Source organism: Mobula birostris, chromosome 10 (genome assembly GCF_030028105.1).
Source record: "Mobula birostris isolate sMobBir1 chromosome 10, sMobBir1.hap1, whole genome shotgun sequence".
NCBI classification, from domain to species: Eukaryota; Metazoa; Chordata; class Chondrichthyes; order Myliobatiformes; family Myliobatidae; genus Mobula; species Mobula birostris.
The window spans coordinates 2,755,144-2,768,663 of record NC_092379.1 but is presented as its reverse complement, the minus strand read 5'-3'; the positions used below and the strand labels follow the sequence as shown (position 1 = coordinate 2,768,663).

At 44.9% G+C, this 13,520-nt stretch overlaps 1 long non-coding RNA gene across 1 annotated transcript in view; it reads left to right on the top strand.

Annotated features, from left to right (window-relative positions):
- Positions 1–12,593, top strand: part of LOC140204422 (uncharacterized) — a 27,693-nt gene extending 15,100 nt beyond the window's left edge. Inside the window, exon 3 of the long non-coding RNA XR_011887605.1 lies at positions 12,444–12,593. This is a non-coding gene — a long non-coding RNA (uncharacterized lncRNA). The remainder of the gene's footprint in view (positions 1–12,443) is intronic.
- The last annotated feature ends 927 nt before the right edge of the window (positions 12,594–13,520 follow it).

Genomic DNA, 13,520 nt, shown 5'->3' with positions numbered 1-13,520 from the left:
GGAGAAGGGGTAATCTGATTGGAGAGGACAGAAGGCCAAAGAACAGGGGGAGGAGCACCAGGGAGAGGAGATGGGCAGGTAATGATATAAAGTGAGAGAAGGAAAAGGGGATGGGCACTAGTGAGGACAACTTTGATAGTGGAGGAAGGGAAGCCCCTTTTTTTGAAGAAGGAGGACATTTCCTTAATCCTGGAATGGAAAGCTTCATCCTGGCTACATTGGTGCTACTTGCTGCAGAGCTCGTCGACTTCATCAACTTTGCCTCCAACTTCCACCCTGCCCTCAAATTTACCTGGTACATCTCCGATACCTCCCTCTCCTTTCTCGATCTCTCTGTCTCTATCTCTGGAAATGGCTTATCTACTGATGTCACTTACAAGCCCACGGTCTCTCACATCTACCTGGACTTTTCCTCTTCCCACCTTGTTACTTGTAAAAACGCCATAAACCTTCTCTCAATTCCTCTGTCTCTGCCACATCTGCTCTCAGGATGAGGCTTTTCATCCCAGCTGTCCAAACACCAGGTCTGCCCCCACACTAGGACCCAGGCCCTGTAGCACCGATCTGCTCTGGGCCTGTGCCCCGCTGCCTGAGGCTGTTCTTGACCTTTCCTAATCAGCTCAGTGCTTCCATGGATCCAGCCTTGCTCCTGGTTTAGGCGGAAGGACTCTGAGGCACCTCTCCAATTCGCTCGCTCCAACTCCATCTCTGACTCAACATCATCTCTCCTCGTTGCCACACACCACTGGTGATTACTGACCACGGTTCAATTCCCCCCACTGCCTGTAAAGTGTTAGTACATCCTCCCTGCGATTGTGTGGGTTTCCTCCGGGTGCTCTGGTTTCCTCCCACAGTCCAGTACTGCTTGGTAGGTCAGTTGGTTTCTGTAAATTGCCCCGTGATTAGGCTGGGATTAAATCAGGGGATTGCTGGGCAGCACGGCTCAAAGGGTCAGAAGGGCTCACTCTGCTTTGTATCTCAAAAAATAAATTAATCAAATAAAATTCCCAGATTTGGCCACTTCCGCACCAGGGCCAGCTGTTCATTTTGTACCGGACAACTAGCCTGCCAAGGCACAAGTGTTTGGAACGTGCTTGTTTCTGGGGAGTAAGGTGGAGTGGCACACGAGTTGGTGCAGTGACAATACGAATGTGGTGATACAGAAGGGTGACTCAGGGAAGTGGGGACTGAGAAGTTAATATGACTGCAGACAAGGTGTCAGCAAGGTCATTGTTGAAGAAAGAAATTCTGCTACATGGGATAGAAGTGGTCCAGGCCACTATGGGATGCTCAGACTAAAGCAATAACAGGTTCTGAGTCTTTGAAATAACCAAATGACTGTATACGTGTCATAGCTCAGTAAATGGGGAAATGGAGGGATGGGGTTTGTTTATTCATTATGTGATGTGGTCAATAATGGCCTTCTCTTCACCCTGATTGGTCCTGGAAAATTTTTCTACAGAAGTAGCTTGCCATTGCCTTCTTCTGGGCAGTGTCTTTACAAGATGGGTGACCCCAGCCGTTACCAATACTCTTCAGAGATCGTCTGCCTGGTGTCAGTGGTCACATAACCAGGACTTGTGATCTGCACCGGCCGCTTGTACGACCATCCACCACCTGCTCCCATGGCTTCACATGACCCTGATCGGGGGCTAAGCAGGTGATACACAGTGTCCAAAGGAGACCTGCAGGCTAGCGGAGGGAAGGAACACCCTACACCTCCTTTGGTAGAGACGTATCTCCACTCCACACATGAGGTGTCAGCAAAGTCATTGTTGACAACAGAAATTCTGGTAAGTGGGATAGAGATGGAATCAGGAGGCCAAGGCAACACCGGGGTGATTAGAGTTAAGTAATAACAGTGGTCAAACATTTTAATTCCCATTCCCATTCCAATGTATCATCCCGTGGCCTCCTCTTGTGCCAAGATGAGGCCACCTCAGGGTGGAGGAGCAACATCTTATATTCTATCTGGATACCCTCCAACTTGATGGTTATGAGTATTGATTTCCCCTTCCAATGAACAAAACTCCCCCCCCCACTTCTCTTCTCTCTAACCTTTTATTTATTCTCACCTGCCCATTCCTTCCCCCTGTCTCCCCTCCTCCTTTCCTTTTTCCTAATGGTCTAGTCTCCTCTCTTATCAGGTTCTTTCCTCTCTAGTCCTCGACCTTTCCCCTTCCAGCTATCCTCCCTTCCCCCCTCCCCACCTTTTAATTCAGGCATCTCCCCTCTTCCCTCTCAGTCTTGAAGAAGTCTCAGACCAAAATGTCGACTGTTTGCTCTTGTCCATGGCTGCTGCCTGGCCTGCTGAGTTCCTCCAGCATTTTGTGTTGTTGCTTTGGATTTCCAGCACTTGCAGAATCTCTTGTGTACGTGGGACAGAGATGGAATGAGGAGGGCCAGGTAATATTGAAACGATTAGAGTTATGCAATGGTGGTGAAGTAGCAAAATGACCGGATATGCACCACAGATCAGTAAATGGGGAAATGGAGGGATGGAAGCTCAGTGGAAATTGTAGAGAGCCAATGAGTCCCTTCATTAACTGTAGAGTTGCCTGGAGTGGGAACAATGGGGAGGCAGGGTTTTGGGAGTGAGCGAGGAGGAGGGAATTCCTGAATTGTGTACAAGAAAACTTCCATGATTACTGTGTTCCCGGCCAAATGGGGAAGGAGGAAGTTTTAGATTTGGTTCTGGGAAATGGAAGTGGCAGAGCGTCTGGGAACCAGTGATCATAATATTAGCAATTATTCCAAAAAGGGGTGAAAAAGTCAGAAAAAGGAAGTTGGCAGAGTTTCAAGAGACGAGGCAGCCAAGCTATCACAGAAAGTGTGTATGTTCCATCAAAAAAGACAATGAAAGAACAGGAGAATAGAAAAGCCCTCAAAGAGCGAATTCAAATCTACAATTACAGAAAAGCATCCAGACAATGACAGATCCATTAGGGATGTAAAGAGGCAGGGGCCAGGATTGTGATGGTTAACAGATACTTTCCAGGACTTCTCAGCTGCCAAAGAACAATCTACCTCGTTGTGAGCCCTGTGCTTTATTTGTCTCCCTGCACTGTGCTTTCTCTGTAACCGCAACACTCTATTCTGCATTCCGTTTTCCCTTTACTGTCCCAAAGCACTCTCATATGGCACAATGTGTCTGGAGTACACGCAAAGTTTTTCACTGTACCTTGGTACGTGTGACAACGTATACCGCGGCAGTGTAGTGGTGAGCACGCCGCTATTACAGCTCAAGGCGTCGGAGTTCCCAGTTCGTTTCCGGTGTCTTCTGTAAGCAAGTTTCTACGTTCTCCCCGTGACTGCGTGGGTTTCCTCCGGGTGCTCTGGTTTCCTCCCACAGTCCAAAGACGTAACGGTTAGTAATTTAGTTGGTCATTGTAAATTGTCCCGTGATTATGTTAGGGTTAAATTGGTGGTTTCCTGGATGGTGCGGCTCAAAGGGCCAGAAGGCCCTGTTCCAGATTGGGGGGGGGGGGGGTGGTGGGGTCCACTAAGTAAATAAACAAAGGTAAACCAATTCAATCCAAAGCAGGGAAATTGGAGAAGGTGCAACACGTAATGTTGTTGCAGTTCAGTATGTGTTGACGTGTACCGCAGAAAAAGACACAAGATGTGGACACCTGACAGATCAGAATCAGGTTTAATATGCGTTGTTTTTCCGGCAGCAGTACAATGCAATACATAATAATATGAACTGTGAAATTCTGTAACTGTAGATCTAGTTAAATTAAATAGGTAGTGCAAAAAACACATTGTGAGGAAATCTGATGGCAGAGGGGAAGAAGCTGATCCTTGATCATAGAGTGTGTGTCTTCGGGCTCCTGTACCTCCTCCCTGATGGGAAGAGGGCACGTCCTGGGTGATGGGGGACTGAGTTCACAACTCTCTGTAGCTTACTTCGATCCTGTGCGGTGCCACCACGCACCCCCCTCCAGTCGGAATGCTCTCCACGGCAAATCCGTAGAAACTTGCCAGTGCCTTTGGTGGCAAACCAAATCTCCTCAAACTCCTCACGGGATATCGCAGCTGCCATGTCTTCTTTGTAGCTGCATCGATACGTTGGGGTGGGATGGATCTGCCAGAGTTCTCCGACCCAGCGTGGATGTTGGAACGGTGCTGCAAGACGACAACGTCATAACCCTACTTAAAATAAGGCAGAACGACCTTAATTATTGTCCAGAATCAATCACATATCAGGGGTAAAAATGTCTGTTAATGAGAGTAAATTAAGTCTCTGAAATATACAAGTGTCACAAATCTCATGAATATTATGTCTTGTAACTTCATAATATTAAACTAACTCAAAGAAAAGCACAGAACTCTGGGAATGTAGATTTAACTTTGTCCTGATGAAGGGTCTTGGCCCGTAATGCCAACAGTTTATTCCCACCCACAGATGCTGCCTGACCTGTTGAGCTCCACCATCACATTGTGTACACCGCTCTAGATTTCCAGTATCTGCAGTACCTCTTGTATCTTAACTTCATCTTTACTTGAAGCGAGGCGCTCACATATCACGTGGTAGTGTGATGAGGTATGCAATTAATGTAGTTTTACATATGACCTGTAGTTAATTATATAAACAAACAAAAATGCTTAATCAAACATTTATATATACACACACACAGGGTATCTCAAATATTATTGAAATATTAAATACACAACAATGTTCCTCACCTGTAGCTCGCAGGGTTTACAGAAAAAGGAAGAATTTCAATACAATTTATGAATTTTAATTTATTTCTTTATATTTCTATAAGTGACTGAAAGAAGATGAATCTCCCTCAATCTGTCTTTACATTATTTCCACAATTCTCCGTAACATATATGAACATTGATAGTAAATTTACTTTGACTTTCACTCTCTGTGCCTCGTATCATCTTGTACACCTGTATCAAAATGTTTGTTATCACTTCCTTCTCTCCAAAGGGAAAAAAGCTCCAGACTGGGGGTTCCCAACCTTTTTTATGCCATGGACCCTTACCGTTAACTGAGGGGTCTGTCAGGCAATGTAAGGGATGGAAACATATGCATAATTCACAACCACCCACATTGGGTTGGGGTTCACTTTAGGAAGCTAAATGACATGATGACATAATTATGTGAAGTTTTTACTGGGCTTTATGTTCTGTGTTTGTAGGACAATAAACGGGTCATGCTTTCCCTTGAACTTAATATGACTGCCGTTTTATTCACGAAAACCTACCATCTTATTTATTTATTTATCAATAGAGCGCAGAATAAGCCCTCTGGCCCTTTGAGCCACACTGCCTAGCAACCACCATTTTAACCCTAGCCTAAGCATGGGATAATTTACAATGACCAATTAACCTACTAGCTGGTATGTCTTTAGACTATGGGAGGAAAGCAGGGCACCCGGAGAAGTCCATCATATTCCACAAGGAGAATGTACAGTCACCAGGATTGACCTCAGAGCTCCGATGTCCCGAGCTGTAGGAGTGTCATGGTAACCACTACGTTACCATGGTGGCCTTATAAATCTCCGTAAGGTCTCCTGTCAACCCCCTTCGCTTCAGTGAAAACAGCCCCTTCACCCAGGACATGCATTGCTCTCATTGTTACCATCAGGGAGGAGGTACAGGAGTCTGAAGACACACACTCAACCATTCAAGAACAGCTTCTTCCCCTCCGCCATCTGATTTTTGAATGGACATTGAACCCGTGAACACTACCTCACCACTTTTTAATTTTTATTTTTAAACTACTTATTTAATTTAACTGTATTATATATATATATATATATATCATCATAATCATCATCAGGTGCCATGCCCAGTTTGAGCTTTGACTGCCATGGCCCACACACCCCTGTTTCGGGTCAAGTGGATCAGTTCATTGGTATTTATTTCCAGTTCTCTGGCTGCTGTCTCCATCATCATTTGTCTTTGCCTTCCACTTGCTTTCTTCCCTTCAGTCTTTCTCATAATTACCGTGCATTCTAACTCTCCTTTCCTAATCACATGTCCAATGAAGTTACGTTGCCTTTTCATGATCTCATACATTATTTCTCTTTTTGTGCTTGCTCTGTTCATGACATCCTCGTTAGATATTTGTTTCGTCTATGATATTCTTTGCATCCTCCTCAAAAACCACATCTCCTCTGCTTCAATTCATTTCCTCATGTTACTAGATATTGTCCAACATCCTGAGCCATATAACATAACTGGATAATCGTAACATTTCAGTACTCTAAGGTGGGTTGTCAAGCCTAGTTTAGTGTTGGTCAGTATACTCTTCATTCTCATAAAGGTGTCTTTTGCCATTCCTATTCTTCTTTTGATGTCCAAGTCGCACCTGCCATCTGATGTCACCCAGCTTCCCAAGTAGCAAAAGTTCTTTACTTGTCTTATGTCTTTCTCATTTACTCTCAGCCTGCAGATAGGATTCTCCTTCTTTTTGGATATCACCATACATTCTGTCTTTTTGCAATTGATAGATAGACTCATTTTTGCACTTTCTTCAACAACTATATCAATTAAGTTTTGTAGTTCTTCCTCCGTACTTGCAATTAATACAGTGTCATCCGCATATCTGAAATTATTGATGTTTTCACCGCCGATTCCCGATATATATATACATACTGTAATTCATGTTTTTTCTATTATTATGTATTGCATTGTACTGCGTCCACAAAAATAACAAATTTCACAACATATTCCGGTGATATTAATCCTGATTCCGAGTTTGATCCTTATAACTCAAGGCCTCTACTGAACACAAGATTTCCCAGAGTGAGTTAAGACTGAAAATGCTGTTGCAATGTCAGAAACATGGTGGCCATCTCGAGCACAGCAAGCTCCCATCAATAACATGTAATGTAGTGTAGCGGTTAGTGTGACACTATTACATGACGGAGTGTTGGAGTTCTGAATTCATTTCCGCCATCATCTGTAAGGAGTCTGTATGTCCTCGCGGTGGAATGATTAGGTTTTCTGCGGGTGTTCTGGTTTCCTTCCACAGTTCAAAGGTTACAGTACTCGTTACTTGTGAATTGTCTCATGATTAGGCTAGGGCAGTGTTTCCCAACCTCTTTTAGCCTGGTGCTCCCCCAAAGCACTTTCCTACTTGCCAATGTCCCTCTTAGTCACAATATACTTTCTGACAACCCAACAGTGTAAAAACATGTCTATCATATGCTAACATGAGAAAAATTACTCTGCTTTCAATTTTTATTTGTCTTCAAACCTAGTTTACACAGTACCTGTGCGCTGTACAGCAGCTTTGATAACAATGTGTTCCTTGAGCTTGATGGTTTTTAGCAAGAGTTGAAATATCTGGTTCAAGTTGTGTCAGAAAAAGCCTTAAGTCCTCATGTGTAACAATGTCCAAGTGGTTTCTGTTTTTTGTGAGTATGTGGTTCACTGTACTGCAGTCTCTTTCGCCAAGAGCTGTTTGGCTCTTCTCCAAAGACCAAGAAAATTCATATGACACTGTAGCCACAAACTACAAAAGCCGTCAGTTTTGAGAAGCATTTTTGATTTTTCATCATTCTGAATTCCAATAATTTCTTCTTGCAAGCTCTCATCCTGTTCTTCCACCTTGCACAGAAATTGGGTAATTACCCATTCTGGAACTTCCAGATCATTCAAATCCTTGAATCAATTCTGAAGATCATTTTTCAGTGACTGCAGGTGTAAGCAGTACCATTGCAAATCACCGTGAAAGAGAGTGCCATACTTTCCATGCAGAAGTTCTGCTTATATATTTCTAATTTTCCAATAAAAGTGGACACTGCACTTTTTGTCTGGATTAAATTGAAATTCTCGCCCTGCAGCAGTGAAGCGTTCCCAGTCGCCTTGCATTCCAGGCCACCGGCCCCTGGCCCCAATCTGTCAAGGACCGCGTGGTGGCTGCCCATGCATCAGCCTCCACATGTTAAACGGGTGTTCCCCACTAAGGGAATCCACCTTGACATCCTTTACGAGAATATCATACTGGACCTGAGTGATCGCACTACTGTTTTTGATGAGCTGTGGTCAGTGGTTTATTTCCCATTCTCAAACGTGTCACGCTTTATTGGGCCTGCAATTCAAATCCGCCGTGAGTGGCCCTTGACTGCCACGGGGTGTGGAAAGTTTGTGATGCCGTCGTTCCTCTCCGCACCTTGTGGCGGCAACCTTGCTGTTTCTCTATGAGGCCGAGTTGCTAGCTCAAGGCTCAACCCAGCACGGACGGGAAGCGTGCAAGGAGCCGGCCAGAATCGAGCCCAGGACCATTTGCCCCAAAAATCCAATGCGGATGTCACTACACCACCGGCCGGCTCATGGGCAAATTTCTTCTAGATTTATTTAGTTATTTCACTTTAGTTAGTTATTTAGATTTATTTAATTACTTCAAGAGTGTTATGATTAAGTTCATGGTGGGATTCGAACTCTTGCCTCTCAATCAATGGTCTGGGTTCTTGGATACTGATTGGGCAACTTAACTGTTAAGCTACCATCCAGTTCCGTGTGACAAGTGGGGCTTGAATCGTGCTGACTCAGAGCTGCTTAATAACAGGCTGTCAGGGCCTCAATAAAACTTTGCCAGAATGAGTCAGCGCTCTGTTGCTGATGAGAAAATTAAACAGGAATAAAAATACTGTCCTATGAACTGCGGTTCCACACTTTGCTTTATGACAAGTCAAAATCGAAACCATGATCTATCTGATACCGATTGGATTTATTTCCTTGCAGTCAGCACATTTCCAATGTGACAATATTTATAATGTTGGCACTGTATAAGTTCTAATTATACTTTGAGGGTTTCAGGGAAAGACCTTGAAACAAAAATAAACTTCCCCTTTTGGTTCTGAGTTGGGGTGGAAGGGAACGACATCTTCTTCCAAAGGTTAATTCTGGTAAGTATGGAATAAATGCCGGTAATAAACTTCCCAGCCTCTCCAGTCCTGACCTCTGTGACTTGATTTTCTCACTGATGTCATCGCACCACGGCCATAAACTGCCGCTTCTTCTTGGGCGTCTCTCAATGTTTGCATCCTGAGTTTCCCGAGCTTGTTCATTGAAACCCGTGCCTGCTGGAAAGAACCAACCAGCATCTGAGATGTAATCAATTGCAGAACTCTACAAATCGCAGTGTCAAACGTTTTAAAATTCCCCTGTGCTAGAGTTGTTGACAGTTGGTCTTTCGATTTATCAAAATCACCTCTTTACCATGTCTATCCCACCTTAGTACCCAAGAGACTCAAGGCCTTTGGCCCTCAGTACGTTGACCAACCTCCCAAAACACTCTACATAAGCACAGTCAAACAATGCAGGGCACTGACACCCCCAAAGAGGTGGCAAGAGAGAAACCGTGGTTGTGGCCCGCGGCCATCGAGCTCCTCGACTTACCGCAGTGCTGAACTGTCTCCGTGACCGTGGACTCACTTTCGGGGAATCTGCCATTCATGTTCTCTGTGCTACTTGTTTACTTTGTTTGTATTGCTTGCATAATTTGTTCTTTTTTTTTGCACGATGGGTGTTTGCTGGCCTTTGTTGTGTGAGTGTTTTTTAACAAGTTCTGTTGCATCTTTTTATCTTGTGGCAGCCTGCAAGAAGAGGAATCTCAAGATTGTGTATATTATTCAGATTTACTTTGATAATAAATGTACTTTAAACTTTGAGCTTTGACAGGACAGAAGTACGGTGAGTTGAGGTGTAGTCTCTCAACTGGTAGGATGCTGGTCAGACCCCACTTGGAGTACTGTGCTCAGTTCTGGTCGCCTCACTACAGGAAGGGTGTGGAAACTATAGAAAGGGCGCAGTGGAGATTTACAAGGATGTTGCCAGGATTGGGGAGCATGCCTTATGAGATAGGTTGAGTGAACTTGGCCTTTTCCTTTTGGAGTGACGGAGGATGAGAGGTGACCTGATAAAGGTGTATAAGATGGTGAGAAGCATTGATCATGTGGATAGTCAGAGGCTTCTTCCCAGGGCTGAAATGGCTAGCATGAAAGGGCACAGTTTTAAGGTGCTTGGACGTAGGTACAGAAGAGATATCAGGGGTAAGTTTTTTTTACGCAGAGCATGGTGAGTGCATGGAATGGGCTGCTGGCGGTGATGGTGGAGGCGGATACGATAGGGTCTCTTAAGAGACTCCTGGATAGGTACATGGAGCTTAGAAAAATAGAGGGCAATGGGTAATCCTAGGTAATTTCTAAGGACATGTTTGGCACAGCTTTGTGTTGTGTTCTAGGTTTTCCATGTTTCTATGTTTCTATGTAACTCTTGGCAGCCTCCAGTGCTGTCTATGTGGAGTTTGCACGTTGTCCTTTGTGACCGCCCGGGTTTCCTCCGGGTGTCTTGGTTTCCTCCCACATTCCAAAGTCGAGTGAGTTGGTCGGCTGGTGGGCTGATTGGCCACTGAGATTGTCCCTTGGACAACAGAACAGTACAGGCCATTTGGCCCATCTTGTGTGTGCAACCATGATGTCAATTTACACTAATCCCATCTGACTCTGCGTAGTCCCTATCCCTCCATTCCCTCTCTATTCATGAGCCTGTCTAATTGCCTCTGAAACTTTACCATTTTACCTGCTGCCACCTCCTCCAACACCCCCACCCCCCCCACCCCCCGGCAGTGCATTCCGGGCACCCACCACTCTCAAACCTCCTCTGTAACACTCCGTTAAACTTTCCATCATCACGTTAGAACAACACCCTCTGGATCTGATGTTTCCAAAAGTGGGAGAGTCCAGGACCAGAATGCACAGCCTCCAAATACAAGGGCGTCCATTTAGAACAGAGATGAGGAAGATTTTTTTTTAAGCTGGAAGGTGGTGAATCTTCAGAATTCGTTGCCACGGACAGCTGTGGAGGGTAAGTCTTTGGGGATATTTAAAGCAGAGGTTGATAGATTCTTGTTTCGGCAGGGCATCAAGAGGTACTGCAAGAAGCCAGGAGAAGGTTGAGAGGGATAATAAATCAGCCATGGTGGAATAGTGAAGCAGAATCAATGGGCTGATTGGTCTAGTTCTGCTCCTACAGTACTGTGCAGAAGCCTTATATATATAGAGAGAGAGAGAGTCAGCAGGTCTAAGACTTTTTGCACAGTTCTGTATTTGGCAACATGGAGCGGAAAGTGAGTTTGTAAACCTGGCGGTACTGTGCAAAAGATTTTGGGAATGGTGAGGGTGGAGAACTGTGGGAGAGGTGTGGGACAGATGTCAACAAAAGAGTGCCAGGGATTGGGGCGGGGGTGCTGGGGGTGCAGACACATCCAGCCCTGAGACACCAGGCAAGGTCATTTGATTCCAAACAATTGGTTTATCGGCCATTACAGAATGTCTCTCTGGTGCTTCCCACTCCCTCCCCTCTCCATTCCCCTTTTCCCAACCATGATTCCCCTCTCCCTGTCCCCTTCCCACTCTCAGTCCACAATAGACACTTATATCAGAATCAAGTTTATCATCACTCACATCTATCATGAGATTTGATTTTTTTTTTGTGGCAGGACAGTACAATACATAAAATTACCACAGTACTCTGCAAAAGTCTCAGGCATCCTGGCTATCGGTATGTGCCTGAGACTTCTGCATAGTACTGTACGCCTTATAGTTTTCTTACGGATTTATCTGATATTTCCACTCTGGGAAAAAGACTCTGTCTGTTTGACCTATAACTTTATAAAATTGCCCTGCAAAACCTTCATGCTCCATTGGAAAGAGTCCAAACTTGAACCAATCTGGGGCTGAAGTCCAAGTACAGGGGCATGGAAATTTATGGGAATGTGGGAAGATGGAGTTAGAGTGAACAACTAGTTGACAATTGGTTCGGATTCACTGGGCTAAGGCTCCTGTTTCTGTGCCGTGTCTCTCCATGGCTCTACGACCAAATATTTAAGCCTCGTCTAAAGCAGCAACTTAAACAGAGATCTACAGGGAGACTTCCAGAATTTAGGATCTTGATTGCTAGTGGCAGGACCACCAGTGGAGGGGAGACATCAAGCAAGGGGTCAGACGCTGGAGATTTCAGGTTCTGGGAGTTATCCTGCTAGAAGACGAAGGAAACAATGGATGAGTAGACCATAGACCATAAGATACAGGAGTAGAATTAGGCCATTTGGCCCATCGAGTCTGCTCTGCCATTTCATCATGGCTGATCCATTTTCCCTCTCAGCCCCAATCTCCTCTCTTCTCCTTGTATCCCTTATGCCCTGACCAAACAAGAATCTATCAACCTCTGCCTTAAATATACATAAAGACTTGGCCTTCACAGCCTTGGCAACGAATTCCACAGATTCACTGCCCTTTAGCTAAATAACTTTTTCCTCATCTCCATTTTAAATGGACGCCCCTCTATTCAGAGGCTGTGTCCTCTGGTCCTAGACTCCCCCCACCATAAGAAACATCCTCTCCACGTCCACTCTATCAAGGCCTTTCAATGTTCAATAGATTTATGTGAAATATTTTCTCTTCTTGTGCTTTCAGAGGCCTATGTGACAGGATGGCGTTTGAGGTCAGCTGTGAGCTCGGAAAACAGGCATGAGCAACGTCCAGCCCTGAATAAAAGAAATATAATTATGCCATAAATTTGGGAGGAATCCCCTACAATGGAGGGGGGCTACTTTGTAATGCATCGTTCGGTGCACTCAATACCCTGGTGATAGACTGTGCAAATTGTTTAATGCTTGATTGACCTGTTGCTTGTCAATAAAGGAAACACACTGATCTCATGCAGGAGAGATACACTGTTCCGGTGATTGTCCGACCATGGGATTGTAGACATTTGGGACACCGATGGGGATTATCCCAATTTGTACACACAAGCCAAAGTCAAATTAGTTCGAGTTTTAAACACGAGATTCTGGAAATCCTGAGCAATGTCACACACAAAATGTTGGAGGAACTCTAACCATTCTCACTTCTGCCCCTCGACACATTCGAATTTCTGGTCAGTATCTATCAGCTCGCCATTAGAACATCTCCATTCTGTTGATGTTTGGAGCTGACTTGGAAAGTGGCCCACTGGGCCTCTCCATGTCCTCTGACTGGCCAAGCTCCTGGTTTCTTTGAGACAGATCGTTGGGGACTGCAGTGTGGCACTTTCTGTCCCACTATATACCAGCACTGACTGTGTCGGGGCTGGGGACCTGTCTGAGGGTGAGTGGGTGGGAAAGGATCTTCTTTTCCCATCGTTGTGGTCCTGTTGAACATTCTGGGTATGCTATGTTGGAGCCGGAATGTGTGGTGGGGGCCTTATGTTGAGCTGGTTGTTAACACGAGTGATGTACGTGTGATAAATATATGAATCTGAATCTGGGAAACTGGTGGTGTGAGGGCTGGTGTCGTTAGGTGTACAACTCCTGACCTAGATCATTGGGAAGTGCCCAGTCCAATTTCTCAGTTGGAACGACTTCTCCTGAATATCAAAACCAGTACTGAATGATGGTTTGCACACATTTCAGTCTCTAACCTTTCAGACCAGGGCAATTTCCAGTCATTGTCAGTGCAGTTTAAACAAGAACATTCCATTAGAATGACAGAGGTCTGGGTAGACAATTCCCC